Consider the following 8,610-nt stretch of genomic DNA (forward strand, 5'->3'; position numbering starts at 1 on the left):
GTTAGGTATGAAATGAAAAGGAAATACATATTTATATATTTTACATTCTCTTAATGATATCTTTTCTTTCAATGTGCATTTTACATCAATTTATCAGAAACTATCCTACGTTTGTGTATATATAGATAAAGAAAATATTTACTTCTCATGTTAAAGATACAACTGTGAGTTAATAAAAAGATCATTTAAGAAACTTATATTTTCATCTATCAATTTATTGAAAGAATGTGGAACATAAGTTTACAGATAAAGTGCAAAGGTTTTTCTAACGGAACGTTATAGAATTTTAAAAAACCAGTTTAACTGTCATTACTATTGATATAACTCAAGTCTATCATTAATCCTTTATTAATTTTTCGTTTTAAAAATGCATACATGTATTCAACCCACAATCAAAACCATCGTATATATTTTGTTTGTTTATTTGTTGTTTATCGTCCCTCTCAAGACTTTTTTTTCATACGGAGTCACCATCATTTTGCCGGTGGAGTGCTGAAAATATTGACGTATACTCTGTGCTCAGGGTCATTTAGTAGGGATGGATCTTTTACGTGCTAGAATGTAGCCCCAATGATGCCCTATACGAAGGGACCTTCATGTTGGTTAATACGGTTTCATTTAAAGTACCGGTCTTCAAGTCCACAGTGGGATTCCAACCCGCGACGTTAGGATCAAGACCTTTAAATTAGCAGACACTCTAAGGCGACTTTCAAATAGCAGACGCTCTAACCAATGCGCCACGTGGGCTATTCATTTTGTTATTCAATGTTATTTCTTAAAAGATTGTTTACAAAGTTGTGTGTTTTAATTTGTATTTTTTTGCTAGATGAAACAGAAGAAAATCCACAATATCCATTAAACAAAATGTCCCATAAAATGCTTCATTAATTTGTTTGGTTTTCTTTTATATCTTTTCTCATTTTTTATCATAGTTTATTGATTGGTTCATTGTATGTTTTTTAACGTCCCTCTCGAGAAATTTTCACTCATATTGAGAGGCCACAACTTGCTACTAGAGAATTGCAATTTTTTCCTATACTCCGCACGAACGGTCATTGAAAAGAGAGGGGTCTTTTTCGTGCAAGCAGTTACTGCGAAATGGAATCTGGGTTCATAAGGTCTCATCCGAAGACACGAGTCCAAGAGTGGGATTCGAACCCGCGACGCAAGGATCAACTCTTACATTGAGACTCTAGATCAGACACTCTAATCTCTGCGCCACGCGTACGCAGGAAACCTGTCATAGAATACAGTGTAAGTACCTTATTTTATCAGGTCATGAAACGAAAATAATAAAGAAAGATTAATTCCTTTATTATTTTCACAACATTTGAGAAAATGATATAAAAACTATGAATCTAACTTAATTTCCTTTGAAGTAAGTGCATTGTATGTATTTTACATTTGACAGGTTGCTGAGTGTTATTTAACATGAACATATAAGAATTCAGTGCGAGATAGACAATGTAATTATAACGTGTTTCTTTTTAAAAATCATTTTTAAGTTGAATGTGAAGAGAAGGAATAGTAAATATTCTAAAATCAAATAAACAATATCAATAGTGATCATAGCAATCATATATATCTATGAAAAGCATGTGGAACAAGGGGGCACATGTATGTTGAAATGAGTACCTCTGCAACTGTTCAAATTGAAGACAAAGGTTTAATCATTTACTTTATGTTTGCCAAATTGTCCATAATAGGCTATATGGATCTTGCTGGATAAAAGAAAACACATTGCAGCAGTCTGATGCAAAAATGTTATTGAAAAGTTCTAATATTATATGCAATCCAATTATCCCTTCTTAAAAATAAATATTTTCGAAAGTTTTGATATACATCTAAGAATACACCATCAAAAGTTTTAAGATAAAGCATTCATGCAAAACGTAAATGTTTGAATAGTGGAATGTTTAAGTTCTTGAAAAGTAAAATTAAAGCCGGGATGAAAATAATATCTTTCAAAAGTTTCGAGAGAGCTAGAGAGTAAAGCATTTTTTCATGCAAAACGTAAATGTTTGAAAATATTAGTGGAATGTTTAAGTTCTAAAAGTTAATATAAAAGTAAAATTGACAAAAAATTGGCAATATCACATAGGCTGATTTTTAAATAAAATTAATATCTGAAATTAATTTTCACCTGTAAACCTTTACTGAAATGCTATATTTGTTTTTTCATTGAAATATTACTAATATTTTCCAAGTCTTTTAGATATTCCACAGAGAGCTTAAAAGCATGATATTTGATCTTTTTCAAAGAAAAAATTTGTTTGTATCATCTGTCCTTAAAAGCTTATTTCTTTTCTTGGTAGGATGTCATAGTAACTAATTAACAAGTGACATGAAACAATAAACTGCACAACTAAAGAACAAAGTTACACTTAATCTCAAGATATGCTAAGATTGGGGAAAATGAAATATTGATTCTAAAATAGAAACTTGAGATATCTTAAGCTTTGTTTGCTTCTTACAGTCTCGTTCACGCTGGCTCGTTCATATAGTTTTAATTAATCTTAACTAATACATGAATGACGTATCTCTAGTTATATTGAATAAACAGTTGGTCTACATTTATTGTTTAAACTTCAAAGGAAAGGATTATGATTTTGTAATGAATTTATTCAACATACCAGCTATCCGATATAAATGTAGTTAATCCTCTTACGAAAAAAATATCCAATATAGAAAAAAGTTAAGCTAGATAGTTAAAATAGCTCTTTCGATAGGAAATTTTTATCGTTCATAGTTCCCCTAACCTTCAGTACTCAAACAAGACAGACAGTCAATTCCTTCTATCTGTACTGCGATCGGCAGATCAATTACCATTAAGAAGCAATCTACTCTCATCATTTTCGCATAGCACGAATTACCGCCATAGCCGTGCTCTCATCTAATAACGCCAGTCGTCTTTCGATCACCCAATGTATTAATCTCCACACACACTCGTGGTAGGGTTGCTGCTTCTATTCTTCGTTGATTTACAAGGTTGATTAGGAAACAAGTCGTGGATTTCCTGACTATTTTAACTCTCAACAATCGGGAAAATACAGCGAACGGAAATGTGTATTTTTCCGCATTTTGGTATCTTTTTATTGCTTAGTTTTGCGTGCAACATATTTTTTATGTATTTCCTTTTAAATTCACTTAATCTAACATAATGAAAGTTACAAATGTAAGCATGTATGTTTGAATGTAAATAAAAAAAACTAGAATGCAACATTGAAACATAAAAATGAAAAATAAAACAGTGACTCTAAGAAAAAAAAATCTTTTAAACATTATTATATATATTATTTTTCAACAAAGCACCATGTTTTAATGTCTTACTGAGGGGCAAGTCATTACCGATATACAAAATAAGACATGTACGTATACGTAAATAAGATATATTAAATAATAATCGTTCTAATTATTTTCATGAGATCTTATTTTTAAAATTTATTTTATTAATTTAAATTTAAACAAAAAAATTATTTATATAAAGAAGATTGAAGTTATAATTCGATGGACTGTTATGAAAAAAAGAAGAAATGTTTGAATGTACATAACACCTACATGTAAGAAAACAAACAGAAAATTATACACAAAATATCTATTATTCATTTTTCTGTTTAATTTATTTACACAGAAGATCGAGATGAATCAAAATTTGAAAATCAATCAAGCAGAGACCATGATTTTGCAGCGGAAAATTTCAGAGAAAGTAATGTTTCACAGGAAAATGACTTCATATTGACATTGAAGTTTAGAAAGTACTTTTCCTTTCTAATTAAGCTAAATATTGAACATAGTTTGAATCTAATGATACCTTTTTAAAAATAATTTATGCTTCATCTTAGAATAAAGATAAAAGAACTCACATCATAGACATGGAAACTACAATTAATCATACCTTGGATACCTGTCAATATTCAACGAAGAAGAATGTCTTTTAACCTATTGATAATGATGTTCTATATAGGGGGTAAAGTTGTAAAGTTTTAAATTATTATTTATGAGATATGTTATTGAGATGTATACCAAATAAGGTTAATTTCTGTAAGTTAATTTTAGCATGCCATGAATTAGCACTGCAACATTCTGTAGTCACTTTGATCATTTGAATTATGTCCTTATCTTTTTAAAACACAGTACTAAAGGGATCGAGATAGAGAACTGCATTTTATTTCAATTAAACAACCTGTGAATGGATCAAATTGTATACCTGTATTTATAATTGGTTGTTGTTTTACTCCCTTACAAGAATATTTCAGTCATTTAGATGTCAACAGTTACAGATGAATAGCACAGAATTTGGCTTATACACGCTCAAGTAGCAGAAGAAAAACAGACCTCTTAAATTATCAAAGGAGATCATGTATCATAGAATAGACGAATTAAGCACCCCCTGTCGCTTGCTCTCACCCGCCGTGTGATCCTTGTCATGATCTAGTAAACAGAAAAAATTGTAGACAATTTATGATGTACATATGAATATTATGGTCTACCAACTAGTATGAAAATATTTTTTTCAAGAATAAAGTATTATTCAAAATCTGTTAAAAGATACGATAACTTTATGGAAATAAGATTTTTCAAAGATTAAACATAATTTTTTTTAATAAAGTTCCATGTTCACCTTTAACAAATTAATTTGGTCTGAGGAAACCTTGAAAAATAACATCAGAAAGCTAATTTAATACAAAACCTTATTAAAGGTAAATTGTATACAGCTGATGTTTAATTATCTTTCGAATTTCTTTGACTTTTATTTACAAAGAGGAAAATGATCATATTGTTTACCAATTTTAATCTTGGAGTTTTCAATTGAATATGAAAATAACAAACTGTAATGAACAGTAATCAATTTCAAAAACAGCAAATAAGGAACAGAACAGAAACGAACCTTTCAACATTACCAGAGGTAGGATCAGTTGCCATAGGGGATTAAGCATTCTCTGTTGACCCTGCAAACCCGTTATGTATTTCTTGTTATGATCAGGTATAGGTAACAGAAAGGAAAAAACAGAAAACTCAGCGTGTATATAGTTGCCTAACAATTTGTGCGAAAAGTCAGTCTTATAAAATCATAGAACTTTAGTTTTTGCGTGCATAAAATTAATTTTAAGACTGTTAAAATTGATGAAATCTTTCAAACTTCAATTTTTATAAATAATTTGAATACCTATAGTATTATGTATCATATTCCCATTTTCGAAATACTTTGACAATTTATTGTCTAAATTCTTTAATACAAAGAAGAACTGCTGTTAATACTTCCAACAGTTCCTGAAAAGGTAGAACAAGTGGATTTTGTAATGTGTGGGTGTCTTGCACACCGATTGACCGACAGAAAAGTAATATTAATTTAACTTTGTTTTGTTTAATTACAATAACAAAGAGGAAATATTTTCAGCTTGAGACAAAAGTGTGCCTTTTACAAAAAAAATGAAGAAACTGCATTTCGTGGTGAACAAAATGTGTTGGTCTCTTCATACTTTGAAAATAATGAAAGTTAAATCCAAACGTAAATTTTTGATGACAGAGTAACTAAATAAAATAATAATTTCATAAATCAAACCTATAAGACTCCTTGACACTAGAGATTGGATCAGTTGTCTAGGGGAGTAGGCATCCCTTGTTGACAAGAAATGCGTATAAGAAGAATTTGTTAGGTGGACTTTGCTTGCTTATTTGTTTCTGAAACTTTCCAATATTTTTCCACTCGTATTGAGAAGACATGAATTGCTAGTGGAGGACTGCAATTTGTTTTTATCTATACTTGGAAATTCAGGGTTATTGAGCACTGAGGGATCTTTTAGTGCCAGCACCTACTGAGACACGGAACATCGGTTAACAAAGTCTTAATCGAAGTACTGGTCTCTGTAAGTCAGTGGAATTCAATTCCGCTATGTAATAATCAATTTCTTAGTCTGCAGTTCAAGGACAAACTCTCTAACCATTGCGCCACTCTCCTGAAATTAGGTGTAAATCGTAGTTATATTAAATTTGAAATATGATACATGCCATTCCACATTCGGCCTTACAATAGGTTGTATTTGGAAACAAGCTCATTATGATAGCAATACATTTGTAAAATGATTAATTTTAACAAGCTTGATACATATACTGTTAAAACTCTTTAGAATAGAGGTTTACCATGGTATTACTACACTATTACTGTTCTGTCTATGTTCCGTTCATTAAACTATGAGTTGGGAGTTTTAAGAATGATATAATCCAAGCGATTCTTAAATGAAAGTAATTATCTTATTGTTCTCGGAAAAGTGTACCTAGAGTTGAAATGATGGTGAAAAAGTAGGTGAATATTTCTTCCGGGTTATTAAGATAATGTAGTAATTATTTTGTATTTGATAGGAAAATGTGTTAATGATTTCCGAATTCTACAAAACAAAACAACATATTATGGGGGTAATGGAGGCCTAAAAGGCATTTGAAATTTAAAAGATATGTACTAGATACATTTACAACAAGATATTGTTATATGTTGTTGCTATTTTGCCATATGAGGTGGTAAGTCAAAGACAGCAGATATTACTTAATTTTTTATAATATTAATTTTTAGACTATTAAGAATGTAAATAGATATGGTTTACGGAATACATAGTTCTTCTGATATCACCACGTAATGTTAAATTTTACGCAGAATGTGGATTCTTTAATGGATTGTAGTTCGAGGTTCGGTAGAACACATAATTGTAAAAAATAGTTTTGCTTAGTGCAGGATTGTTGGGAAAAAACTTAATTCTGACGTTACTAAAAATACCATTTTTATTGTTACATTTTTTGTCAATGTAGCAGTGCAGATGAATTAACTCGAGCAAGTCAGCGATCCTACGGCAAGGAAATTGAACTGTAAAACTAAACCAATTTGTTCTAAATTATAAAGTCGTTAACATATGGGCCCGTATCCAAGTCATGTCGTAAAAACCGGAGAAATTGGATACAGGAAGAAATCATCGGAGAAAGATATAGCAAACGCAACCCATCGTGCGTTATTTCATGTTTATCAGTTTTTGGGTTTCCTGAATTACTGCACATCGCGTTCTTGTCATGTAGTATATTTGATTAAATTTGTGAAGAAACATGATACAGAGGGATATCTATAGGTATTTCATACAATTATCTTTTTTCACCGTACTGCATTTGATCATCATTTATACGTTGTTTCCAGATTTGTCTTGATCTGTTGATGTAGCATTTTATACAAGAAAAGTAAAAGAAACCTTTCAAACGCTTGGAAGATGAAAAGAACTGCTATATTTATGCCCTGTTCACACGGAGAGTTTAATTTGCAGTATATTAATGCGAAGTTAACTAATGCGAATTAAAATTCGAATTAGAATTTTAATTCTGCAGCCCGGTGTCAGCACGGCTATTATGACGTCATTTGCAAATCACGTCACCTTATACAGAAGCAGATCCATTTGACATAGGCCTAATGCCAAAGTATCTGACACTGTCTGTATACACATTTTAACGATTAACAAAATTCTCCTTAGTTTTTCACTCAAAAAATAGCATAAGTACTTATAGCTGACCACCGACAAGTGGCATTTGACTAAATTTTGCCATTACGCATGCGTCAGAATTTAATTCAAATTAGCTTCGCTTAGCGTTCAAACGGAGCTCATGCGAAGTAATTTAATGCGCAGTAAACTAATTTGAATTAAACTAATTCGCATTAAATTCTCCGTGTGAACGCTAAGCGAAGCTAATTCGCAATAACTTTACTTTTAATTCGAATTAAACTCTCCGTGTGAACAGCGCATTAGTTTTTTAACTAGTACTAAAATATACACACATTTTTTCATCAAAAACAAAATTATCATTACGGTTTGATTATTTTTTTTAATATTGAAAATATTTCTAGGTGACTTGTACCATTTCTTTAAACACGTTGTATTTCGACATTTCCAAGTAAATGCAGCTGTGTGTTCTTATTTCTTGGGGCTATAGTATACCCATCACACTGATGCACAGTCATTAATCTCAGGAAACGCACTAAGCGATATGCATTTTAAGGTTTCCTTACACCCCCAAATTTCCGGTTATGATTGTCACTTTTTAAACATTTTCCTGGATACAGTTACGATTCTATCAGAAAAAGAGAGTTCATTCTGGGTGTAGTTTGCATTCCTGTCAAGTTGCAAATAAGAGTGGATAAAAGATAAGGATTTGATATGTAAATTTGATATCGGTATAGTTCATAAATGTTGATTTTACCTCTGATTATAAACAGAAAAAGAGCGAAAAAATAGATACGCTATCATAAAAAAATTTTTTTTTTTACATTTGAAAGTTAAAGTAAGTTGAAAATTTAAAAATGCAAATTAGTATCTTCAAGAACAGCGTGAAATTCAGCTACCATTAAAATTATAGTTAAATTTGTTTTTATTGTTGTACATGTAATATTACATGTAGAACAAGACGTTGCTCTGTATAAATATTTTTTTTTTGTTTTAATGAAATATTTGAAGATTACAAACAGTATTAACGCACAAAGGCCTAGTAAACAACACAAAATGCATGGTATTTCAATGGTATTTGTACTAAAAAACAGGCTACATATTTTGGCGGCTTTGGCGCAGGCAGCAATGCGCAAAT

The sequence above is a fragment of the Saccostrea cucullata genome, unplaced genomic scaffold, assembly GCF_032062105.1.
Source record: "Saccostrea cucullata isolate Sc308-1 unplaced genomic scaffold, CSIRO_AGI_Scuc_v1 ctg391, whole genome shotgun sequence".
NCBI lineage: Eukaryota > Metazoa > Mollusca > Bivalvia > Ostreida > Ostreidae > Saccostrea > Saccostrea cuccullata.